The sequence below is a fragment of the Engraulis encrasicolus genome, chromosome 11 (genome assembly GCF_034702125.1).
Source record: "Engraulis encrasicolus isolate BLACKSEA-1 chromosome 11, IST_EnEncr_1.0, whole genome shotgun sequence".
In the NCBI taxonomy this organism is placed as follows: Eukaryota; Metazoa; Chordata; class Actinopteri; order Clupeiformes; family Engraulidae; genus Engraulis; species Engraulis encrasicolus.
The window spans coordinates 485130-497629 of NC_085867.1; the positions used below are offsets into that span (position 1 = coordinate 485130).

Genomic DNA, 12500 nt, shown 5'->3' on the forward strand with positions numbered 1-12500 from the left:
ACCATAACACTCAACTACACCATAACAACACTCCACTACACCATAACACTCTACTACACCATAACACTCATCTACACCATAACAACACTCTACTACACTGCAAAAAACGAAAATCTGTACAAGTGTAATATACTTGAATTCAGCATTTTGTTCTCATTACACTTGTTTTTGAATGTATTTTCTTGGTAAGACTGACTATTGTTAAGATTATTTGACTTGTTTCAAGAAAATTCATCTTTTTTATCCTACCTAGATAATAAAACTAGTTCTGAGCAGCTTTTTTCTTAAAATAGAACACATACTGACAGAGTCGCATTAACAATTAGACTGTGAGTACATTTTTACTTGTTTCAAGACAATAAGACAATCCAAATGAACCTGTTTTAAGAACTGGCTCGATCTCACTAAGATATTCTAGCTAATCAACTGTGATAGCATACAAATTAATAGGGCCATTGAGATTTCCATTCATGATTCATAGCTTTGACATTTCTGTTGTCTGTGCAGCATTTGGCATAGCAATTTCATGATTGTAAATCTGTATCCCATCTCAATGTGTCAAACTCTTGATATTCACAGCAAAATATACTGTAGATGAATCAATAACACATATAAGTGAAAAGTGAAAGCCCAGGGAAACTCCAACTCCCATTGTCATTACGACACAGCACTCCACAGCACACAAGTGAACACTGCACACAATGAAATTGCATTTATGCCTCACCCGTGCAAGGGGGCAGCCCTCAGTGGCGCCCCATGGGGAGCAGTGCGGACGGTACCACGCTCAGGGTACCTCAGTCATGGAGGAGGATGGGGGGAAGCACTGGTTGATTACTCCCCCCACCAACCTGGCGGGTCGGGAGTCGAACCGGCAACCTCTGGGATGCAAGTCTGACGCCCTAACCGCTCACCCATGACTGCCCTTATATTAAAAAGAAAATAGGGAGTCCCATTTCTGTGATTATGGTCTTTCCTAATTGTTACCAAGAAACATCCATTTCAGAGATGATATTCAAAAAATCTAATCTTTGAACTGACATATGCCTCTGACGCCTTGATACTGCTGATGTGTGGCCCAATTCTTTTTCATGAGCAAATTTTTGTTTGATGGGTAGGCTACTTTCGACAATTTTGCTATGATTTTTTTTTTTAAGATTGTTTTTCGTCTTTTTTACAACTTTTTTGTAACTGACAGGACAGTTTGAGAGGTGGACAGGAGGCGAATGGGGGGAGAGATGCGGAGGGGTCGGCAAATGACCCGAACCGGGAATCGAACCCGGGTCGGCCATACGGTAGACGAGTGCCCTACCGGTTGCCCATGGCAGGGCCATTTTGCTTTGATTTACAAGACATTTGCAGACATTTTATAGGCCTAATTTAATTTAGAAATTTAGAATAAAACAAATAATGCTTTGACTCTAACCTCATGCACACGTGTCTCATCAAAGTACCCAGTGTGAAGGTAAATGTTCCATAAAATGTTGTTTAGGGGGCATGTTGTTGTTCAGGATGCTACTTTTTTAAGATGCTGCTCTGTCTCAATTTTTTTAAAGTTTCCGTCATCAGAGCAAAAAAGGTTGTGAGTTATTTCACTTAATTCTATGATAAGATGTATAGCATGGTCCTTGCTGCTGATAAAAACAAAAGTGGAAGTTATAAAATCTAGATCAATATGATGACAAAATTATGTGCTTCAATACACATTTTATTTCCTGTTGCACAACTGCAACAGTAATGGCAACAGTTTTTTTGTGTTCATTTAAGGCACACTCAAAAAATGTTTCTGGGTCCTGGTAAATATTAAGAAATATGTATACATACATTTAAGGAATATTATTATAAAATGGAAAAATGATTCATTGAAATCATATAAACACCATTTGAACTGTCCGCGTATGAACTTTTAAACAAATAATCTAGGCCTAAACAAATAATGTATGCACTTGAAAAAAGCTCATAATATTAACTGACATGCACATCACACTCCAGAACAGTAGGTGGCAGTAAGAAATGAATCGCCTATTGTCGAAACACATTTTCATTGACGGTATTTATCTTCTTCCTGCTGGCACCAAGTTGTTACCTTATTGGTACAGATATATTTTACATAAATCAAAACTATATATGTGAAATTCATGCTGTAATTCAGGTGGGATAACAAACAAAAACAAAAAACACCAAAGAGTAAAACCGGAAATGGAATTACGTCACTTCCTGTTCGTCAGTTGGTCTCCTGCTTTGAAATTGAGGCAATCGTTTTCAGCCGGGTAAGTTTCACAATCCGTTTCAATCCTTGTCATCTTTGGCAATATGCTTGTATTAAGACACTATTACAGTCATTTGTGAACTATACTACGCTATTGTGATGTTTTGGGCGTTTTTGTCTGTATGGAAAGTTAACTGATACGATTGTTAGATCATGCTGTGTGATCTGACAAGCTGTTTGTCTTGCATTCAAATATCCACTCTTAAACAGTAGGCTAGCTTATCTTGTGCAAAATCTTCAGGAGTAAAAAAAGTTGCCTTAAGGTTTATCCAGTCTGAAGTGTAAATTACCAGCATAATTATTTTAAACATAGTTTAACACCTGCTGCTGTTTAGCTTCCCTTATCAAAAAATCCTTAAGGAATCCAGTAAGGTAAATCCTGTAGGATCTCTATCAGATTTTGGAACCAAAATCCTACAGGAATCCTATTGGAATCCAGAAGGCAGAATCCTACAGGATTCCTTTAGGATTTCAATGTTCCTATAGGATTATTTGTTCCAAAATCTGATAGAAATCCAATAGGATTCTGATGGGATAATTCCTATAGGATTTATATTCCTATAGGATTTATTCTTACAGGATTTCTATTCCTATAGGATTTATTCTTACAGGATTTCTATTCCTATAGGATTTGTATTCTGTGGTGTTTATTATAATAGGATTTTAAAACATAGTTCACATAAACATAATGCAAAAAAACAACACAGCAAATGAAATGGTCATATGCGAAATATATTTATTATTTCATTATTTGATCATTGTGTGGGTGTCATTTTTGCCTCATCTGAACAGTCCTGTGCCATTGCTTGCTTGATCATTGAAGTGTCCACATCAAATTTGTTTGTGAAGTAGTCTGAAAAAACAAACAAACAAACATACAGAGCAGACCAACACATGGAAAATTAAGACATGAGAAAATACATAGGCCTACTGAACAGACTTTAAATCTCTATTGAGAATCTGTGGCATGTGCGGGAGAGGGTTTTTTGTGTTGTTGAAAACAATGAGTGTAGCATGGATGGAAATCTTGTGACAGTGTCAGACATTTACAGTGCATCCCGTAGGCTAAGTAATTCGCATGTTTTGAGTGCCATGGGAAAAGCTACCTGTTTGTACTTTTGCACATAATTTTTTTTTGTCATAATGGGGTGTTGTGTGTACAATTTTGAGTAAAAGAAAGGCAAGCTGAGAAAGGAATTGAATCCATTGTGAATAAGGCTGTAACACAACAATGTGTGGAAAAAAGTGAAGTGCTGACAGTACTTGCTGGATGTACTGTATAAAAACTATTCCTTGTCTGAGAACTTTGCTGTTTATGTAAGCAAGGTATTGTAGTGAAAAGGTACTCACTTATGAGGTTTTTTTGTTGAATTTTACTGGTGGTTTTCCGGTATATGAGTGCGTGGCTAGGACCTGCCTTCCAAAAACTGCCAACATATGGTCTGTCCCCCTCCTGGGGTCACTTCTTGTGGTTGTCTGTGATCTCTGTTGTCGGGCCTACTTGAACCTAAAACAAAACCAAAGCACAGGAAGAGAATAGTTACACTAATTTTAATGAACACCAAAACAGACTCTTGGCAGAGTTGTGATTACCTCATTCACTCTTTTTTTTCTTTCTTAAAGCCCATAGACTCTTAAGTTTTAACTCCAAGATGTATTCTAGATGATGAGTGACAGTATAGCAATCATTTCTGAATGTTAAGCAGTCATGCAATAATGCCACCAGGTCACATTTAACTTAATTATGATCTTATGTGTAGTTTTAGACTTACCGTTTTTCTTGCTATTCTCAAGTATTTCCATCTGGCACCAAGAAGGCTGATGTTCCTGTCTGTTTATCTGATTTTGACTTGTAGTGAATTCGCTGTGAAAACAAGAGGGACCCATTCAGTGAAGGCAATATGAACTCAGGAGTTGCACTTATATTAAAAGTGATATAACTTACATTATAAAATGATAATGGCGTGGCATCTGGGGTCAGCGGTCCCAGAGCTTATTCTTGCTGCTCCCATTTCCCCTCATTGTAAAGAAAGTATTCAAATATGCCCTATGTTCAACAACTTCATGTAGCCACATTTCCGAGTAAACTAAGAGAACATGCCCTTCCTCCCGCCATGGGACATAGGGCCTAAATTTGAATAAATTCTTAGAAATGTGGGAACATGGGCCAGCAGGTATAAGCTGCGGGACCAATGGGCTGTGAGACCAATGGGCCTAAAAATGAATGTTAAGTCTTAGTGGGGACCATTGGGCTGTGGGAACATATAGACAGTAATGCATTACTGATTACATGTTACTGTCTTTTCAAAATAATCCCTTACACTTCACTATTACCATATTTGACATGTAAGGCATTACACTACTATTGCATTACTTAAGTGACTTTCACCAAAAGAACTGTAAGCCTAAATATGGATCTGGCAATGTATTACAGTGTTAATCAAGCTCAAGAGTCATGAATTTTTCACCTCCCATCCAGGAGGTGTTTTTGGCAGCATTTAGACTAAACTACCAGGTTCAGGAATTGCCTCTTTCTGACCCACCACACTAGATAAATCCCACTAAAATCCAGGACATTGCAATGTATTGTAACTTCAGTTATTTAGCATGGTAACTAAGTAAAATGTCAGCTTTTGCCCTGAAGTGCCTTACATTGCTGTCTGCATTTCAGCGAAAAGTAATGCATTACAATAATTAATTACTTTTGTAATGCATTACTGCCCAACACTGCTCACTTCAAATGTCTAGTGGGAAAATGGAGAGATAACACTGAGGTGGTAAAGGCTGTGATGTGTGCTTGCAGTGGTGCATAGCAAGTTTGACAAAGAATAGATTATCATGATAAACTTACCATAATGTCCTTTCAGTCAGTCATCATGGGCCACTTGAATGGTTTGACAGCCCCAACTCCAGCAGGAAACTTGAGGACGTGACTGCAGAAATAGACCAACATTTTACACTGCGTCAGACTATAAACACACGACCAACATACAATGTGATACTGCAAACCATACAATATAAAACTAAATAAAAACTCACCTGCTTGCTGGGTAGGCTACGTTTCACACGTTAGCAAACTTGCTAACGGTAAAGTTACGGCAGCACTTCAGAAGTCGGATATCGATTAGTAAACGCGTTGAAGAGGTCCTTGAAGTGACAGTATTACAGGCAAACATTTCGGCAAGTTAATTGAACGTTTTTTGTTGTTGTTTTTTTTTTTAATCAAGCCCGAGTTAGCCTACATCTCTAGTACAATAGCTACCTGAAAACGGTTGATATGCGACTGCAACGTCCAGTTTGTTTCCCTTGACAACCAAAATCATTTCAAACTTAGCTGCGCTCGCAGCTGTCTCTGGAATCTTGTAAATCCTATAGGATTTTCTAATCTTATAGGAGACAATGAAAATCCTATTGGAATGTATATAAATCCTATAGGATTTTCGTAGACCTATAGAATCTTATGGGTAAAAACAAAAATCCTATTGGATTTTAGATGAATCCTATTGGATTTTCAGAATCCTATAGGAAAAACAGAAAATCCTAAAGGATTTTTTGATAAGGGTTAGCAGCTAGCTGTTATGTTATACGCCCTATGTATAACTTACTGTGGGTTACTTTATAACAACTTGACAATAACGACAGAGACCGGACTGAAGTTGACCATTTATCTGAAGCTCAGGAACTCCAGTGGTACCCTTGACAACGGGCCCGTGCAATATATACAACATGAACATTCCATTAAAGAACATCTGCCCCTGAAGTTATTTGTCCCAAGTCCCTCATTTAAACTGCATAGCAATTACTAATACTTTAAATTCAAATCATTAGATCAATGTACTTTTAAGCACCAAAACAATAGGCATATAATTATTAAAATACAAGGCAACATTAAATAATTTTCTTTTCAAGGCAATATTAAAATATTACAACATCTTTTCCTCTTTCCTTTCCCCCTTTTTTCCCTTTTTTTTTTTTTTCTCTCCCCATGTGTCCCAAAAGTCTCTTTTAAAAATCCAGACGTCTGGGACGGTGTGAAGCTCCACCAGATGTAGTGCAGTGATGTACGTGTTGAATGTATCTGTATGCGTGCTTGTTTGTGTCTGTGCTCGTGTGTGCTGGTGTGCCTCAGGTGTTTGTGGGTGTTTGTGTTGTCAGGTGAAGGTGTGTGTGTGTGTGTGTTGTGAACTGGGTGCATGTGTGTGTGTTTTCGCCTCACTGAGCCTTCAACAACGTTGATGCTCTCTGCACGAAAGTCCTCTATTCAGTTGTAAGCAGCCAAACCTCTTGGCCTGACTGCGGCTGTGGCAGGAACAGGACACTGTGGCGCAGGCCATACCCGTCCCCTGTTCAGTTCCTGTAGGCAGGCAAACCTTTTGGCCTGACTGCTGCGGCAGGACCTGGACTCTGCGACGCAGGCTGTACCGGGGCTGCTGCTTCTCCTTCGCTCGCCTTCCCTCCTTCCAGGACTGCCTGATGCTTGGCCACCGAGGAAGAAGTGTCGCTGCAGGCTGGACCTGCCTCCCCATGGGAAGCTGTGTTGGAGAGTAGCCCCTCTCCCGGTGTGTGTCACGGTAGGTCTGCAGCGCCCTGGCCTTGTCACCTCCTCCTTTCCACAGCCCTTTGACTGTGGCAACAACCCGCTCCGCCTCGCCATTGACCTCTGCCTGGTTCTCCTCTTCCTCCGCCGTGAAGGTGTGTGCTTCCCCTGCCTGGACGAGCTGCACCAGATTGAGGGCCAGAATGGCTGGGAGACCTAACAGAGGCTTGCACAGTCTATTCACAACATAAACGAGCTGTGTAGTTGTTTTGCCTCTCAATGTCATCCTCCCTTTAAAACAGCCCTCAACGTCAAGTCTGTGGTGCCCAGGCCCGTACAGCACTTTTCTTGACTGCTGCAGTGCCCCATGGATGCGGGTGGAGTAGGTGGCGCTGGGAATAGCGGTGACAGCCGCCCCTGTATCCAGCTTGAATACATTCTCCTCCCCGTTCAGCTCCACCACACCAACCCATTCCTCATCCTCTCCTGCTGACCAAACTTCTCCAAGAAACGCGTAATCCTCTTCTTCGTCACTCACGTACCCCTGCGTGATGTCATGTACCCCTTTGGTAGACATGCTGCATGTTCTTGCGTAATGTTCTTTACTTATGGCTTCTACCTGCCCTGCTGCCATCTCGGCCCCCCTCAGCACCGGTTGTTGCTTCTTTACTGCCGCACTCTGCTTGACCTGCGTTACAGCCTTCTCTAAGGTGAGTTCTGCATCAAGTTGTAATCGTTCTGACAGTCTTTCATCTAGGATGCCCACTACGATCCTATCCCTTATCAACTCATCCCTTAGAGGCCCGAACTGACAATGTTCCGCTAATGTATGTACGGCAGTAATAAACGACTCCACTTTCTCACCCGGTTGCTGGTTTCGACGGTTGAAACAGGGCCTTTCGTAGATGACGTTCCTCTTGCTCACGAAGTGTTTTTCGAACGCCTCCGTGACTTTTTTGTAAGATGTCTTTTCAGCCTCTGTCAACGGGAGCGCAGCCAAAACATCCTCAGCCTCCTCTCCCGCCGAGTACATAAATGCGTTCACTTGAAATTCCTGTGACTGTTTGTCAAGCCCTGATGCGATCCGATAGCGATTAAATCGCTTGATCCACTTTGGCCAGTCATTCGGACAATTAAAGTCGAACTCACTCGGGGGAGGCAACTGTGCTAGCTGCAACTGGGCTACTGCTGCTACCGTTGGCTGGGCGACCGCTACCATTGGCTGTGCTGATCGGCTCATCTTCTTCGTTGTTTGTCCCTATCTGTCGTTGTATGCATCTTTTCTTTCCGTTGTCGCGTTGTCCACCACTAATATGACACCATGTTATGTTATACTCCCTAAGTATAACTGACTGTGGGTTACGTATAAACAACTTGACAATAAAGGACAGAGACCGGACTGAAGTTGACCATTTATCACTAGCTCAGGAACTGAAGTGGTACCCTTGACAACGGGCCCGTGCAATATATACAATGTGAACATTCCATTACAGAACACTAGCTATTGCTCTCTAGCTTGCTATTGCCCTGTAATGCCCCACATGTTACTCAAAATATGTATCTTATTTTTTGTAATGGGCGTCACTATTGGCCAGTCCTGAATATCACCTTTGAAAAGCCATGTTTGCCGATATTGTGAGAAAAGGTTCACCTCTGTTTTTCAACTTGACAGATGGTTGCCCCCTGTGCGAGTGGAAGATGTGACTTTGAAGACAGTCATTGTAAAAGGTAGGATTTATGTCCATGTTCAATTGTTTTACACTTTACCCTCTGCTTGAACACTTTACTTACACCAAAGCAAAATGAGGATAAACATATTTTTTAGCCAATTAGCTGTCATTTTCATGTTGGCATGGTGTCAACAGTTATTTTGTATTGTATGAAACATGGATATGGTGAAAAATATTTTAATTACCTTTAATTTCACGCTGTCTTAAGTGGCTGTAGTCACGTTATTTACCAATATTTTTAAATGGTGACAATATTCCCCAGTCTAAAAAGTGGTGAAGATGTACCTGACTTGCTTGCCATAGACAACAAGAAGTGGTGTTTCATGCATGGTGTGGAGTTGCTTGAGGATGCAAAATCATTGGTAATCCAACAACATGCGTCAGTCAACATCTATGCAGTGACATAGGCTATTTGATATGGCAGATTATATTTGATTGAGGCTACTCCACTCTCCTTGACCCCTGGTCTCAACTTAGGTTTTACAGGAAGTCAGTCAATGCCATTGTGATGTTAGCCCTCATCTTATCTTGTAATTTCTGTTACATCAACTCCAGCACTCTAATTATGTGTTTTGTCATAGGTGCAAAAGGCTTGTCTAAGATACGCTGGCAGTCTACACCGCATGGCCTGCGTTGCTGACATTGAGTGAAGTAAGTATGGTGGTACATTATGTCATAACAGATAGTATTTAAGTGTTGATGTATGTCTGTCCTGTAGGATGTCTTTGTGGCTTGACCACAGGTGTTGCCCCACCTGCAGGCCCAGAGATAGAAAGACATAGTCACAAGTCACAGGACAGACAGGAAGCACAACACAACTGGGCCTGACAATTTTCTTGTACTGTGTCTTTGACAGGTTAATGCAGAGCTCCTGTGCCTGGCATATACTTGAGGAAGCATATTGGAGGTTGTCAAGGAGAATGGAGGCATTGCCAGAAGGAAGGTAGGATAACTCATGGCTCCAACAGCTAATGGAAACATTGTGCTTGAGTTGCAAACAATCTAATGAAGTTGGGTATCAGGTATTAGAAGGTCAGACATTAGGTGTGGGAGACGCATGGCCCACCTCTAGGTTCACTGACTCTGAATTTTGAACAGTTCTGTTTATGATGTTCACAAACGATCTGCACCCCAATAAAGAGAGCACGCGATAAATGGCATCTGCATATCACTGACAAGCACACTATTAAATGCCCCGTATTAGTGGCCATGGTTGTCATTCACTAGACATCAGCATTTTTACATTTAGTGCCATTAAAGCTACATAAAAAGTGTGTGCACAGTGTTAAGCTTTCTGCATTTTCTTTTTCCACCATCAGGACTAGAGTGGCGAAGTGATCCAAAGGCAGACTGCACATCTACGTATATGGTTTGCAAGGAACATCCCGTGCCAGACACTGTGATACAAGGCATGGAGCTGTACAGTGAACTCGGAGCATCTCTTGCGCATGTGTGATGCTCTTTGGACTCGGTTACCGGTATATACCCTCAATCTCAACTCTGTGGATTTGGATTTACAATTTTAAGTATCCAGATGAACTGAAATATATGTTCTGGTGAATTTGGAAAATATGCCCAAAAGGTTCAATCACTATAAACTACAGAAAATATGTTGGACACTGGCAATCTCAGGTTCTAAGCCATTGCATAAAAGGACAATGCATCACATTTCTATGCATATTTTTCTGTGCTGTTCTCTGATCTGAGTTGATGATTTTTTTGTCCTTATCTTAGCTCAGCATGGCATTGAGTATCATTGAGGGTTTTTTTCTAAGCATTTCCTATGCAGATTAAAAGATGAGCACTATAATGAAAGGCGTAATAACGCCTCAGTAGCACTTCATGGACACATTGATATCATAATTGAAAACATTTCTCTCTCCCTCTCCTCCCCCACTTTGGGAAAGAATCAAAGAGTCAAAAGTGCTCCTGTGGGCAGTTAATTCTAAAATGTCCATTCACAAATAACATCTTTTTCATGAATGTCTAAGTAAATAAGTGAGTAAATAGACACATACTGTTCTGTTGAGAGTATGTTTTTCGGCCAGAGATATCTGACTGCATTCAAAATGGTGGATTAACATGCAGAGGACCCCACTATTATTCATTTGCCCAAGCGATTATGACATTACTTAGAATTTGCTGGTGGTTGTAAGCATTCATGAAAAAGATGACATTTCTGAACAGGCCACATAAATGAATGTGGTACAGTACACTGATAATTTCAGGTTTTCTGTTTAATTTCTGTTTAATCATACGATTATATTGTCTAGATTTTGGTGTTTTATTATCGTTTGACTGCATGTTTGTCCAGCTGATGAAATATTAATAAAAAATGTTTTGACGTTCTTGTCAAGTATATTTTTCTCATACACCTAAACAAGATATTAATTGTACATGAGAAAATAAGTATTCTAGCTAAGAAAATCAGACTAGTTTTAAGACTTTAAATGAGCTGGAAACAAGTAAATTTGCCTTGTTTTAAGCGTATTGTATGCTTGTTTTGAGCAATAATTTCTTGGATGACATCTAATTCTAAGCAATAATGACTAATAAAGGAGAAGAAATTGCTTAAAATAGGAAATAAAATCTTAACAAGCAATAGAAAAATAAGATTTTTATACTTGTTTCAAGTGTTTTTCTATGCCTACCACTTAGATATTATTTTCTTGTTTTAAGAATTCTTACCAAGTCCAATTTGCTCGCTGCACTGGCAGATTATTTTGCTCAAAATAAGCAATTTTTCACCTAAAACACTATATTTTTTGCTTATTTTTTTAGAGGGCTTTTTTGCAGTGTACACCACTGTGACGACTACACCATAACAACGTTGCTATGATGACTACACCATAACAACACTGCTATGACAACTACACCATAAAAACATTGCTATGACGACTACACCATAACAACATTGATATGACGACTACACCATAACAACACTGCTATGACAACTACACCATAACAACATTGCTATGACGACTACACCATAACAACATTGCTATGACGACTACACCATAACAACATTGCTATGACGACTACACCATAACAACATTGCTTTCACAATACAAGGACCCTTAACCTCTAAGCAGGGCCTGTGTTATAACCTTGCTGTCACCAAAATTGTAATGATTTACTATTACAGATGCCTTAATGCAGGGCTCCCCAACCCAGTCCAACTTGGGGCCTACATTTCACAGCTGTTTGAGGCCCACCTCTAGCCCAATAATCAATACAACTCAAATAGTCAATAACAACACCACAACAAATTAGTTTAAAAAAATACTGACAATTGACATTTTGCTTTTGCCAAAAGCGTAGGCGAATCGTAGAATCACTCTTATATAACTTCAGAAAGCCTTGAGTTGAGTTAACTTCAAATCTTAAAGGACCAGTTCAGGACCAGTTCAGTCAATTTCAACATGCAGTTGTAATGCTCACACTACCCTGGACTTGTCAGTACCTGATAATTTTTTTTCTCCTTCTTCAGCCTTTTCCGAGATCCTGGTCATTGTAATGGGGGCAGTGCTTTGTTTACATTTCAAAAAACATTTTTATTTATTCCCAAAAACATCCAAAAGGTTATACAACATCAGCAGACAACTAGCAAACAGCGGTACCTTTTGGGAAAATATTAGGAGTAGGCCTATGTTCATTTAAAAAAAAAAAAATGTAAACAAATGCTGCCCCCATTAGAATTGCTCATATCTCGGAAAGGGCTGAGCCGAAAAATGTGGCATCACCGGGTACTGACAAGTCAAGGGTAGCGTGATTTTCAGCAACTAGTGAATTGGCCCGCCGACGATGTCCCCATCTGGCCTTAGTGGCTACTGAACGGATTAAGACTTGGACATTACAATTTTGGTNACTGTGACTGTGTGTGTGTGTGTGTGTGTGTGTGCGAGGCGGTCCCTGGACCAGACCTATTGCCTCCCCTCTCCAAATGAACGACCGAAACGAGATGATT

The 12500-nt window shown here is 40.3% G+C and overlaps 2 long non-coding RNA genes across 2 annotated transcripts; one reads left to right on the forward strand and one right to left on the reverse strand.

Annotated features, from left to right (window-relative positions):
- The first annotated feature begins 2168 nt into the window (after positions 1 to 2168).
- LOC134458714 (uncharacterized) lies at positions 2169 to 9358 on the forward strand. Its single transcript, XR_010036599.1, has 3 exons — positions 2169 to 2267; positions 8476 to 8531; positions 9115 to 9358. It is a non-coding gene; the product is annotated as an uncharacterized LOC134458714 (long non-coding RNA).
- On the reverse strand, positions 2978 to 5767 carry LOC134458713 (uncharacterized). Its single transcript, XR_010036598.1, has 4 exons — positions 5306 to 5767; positions 5118 to 5199; positions 3617 to 3773; positions 2978 to 3119 (listed from the first exon to the last, which is right to left on the reverse strand). It is a non-coding gene; the product is annotated as an uncharacterized LOC134458713 (long non-coding RNA).
- Positions 9359 to 12500: the final 3142 nt, after the last annotated feature.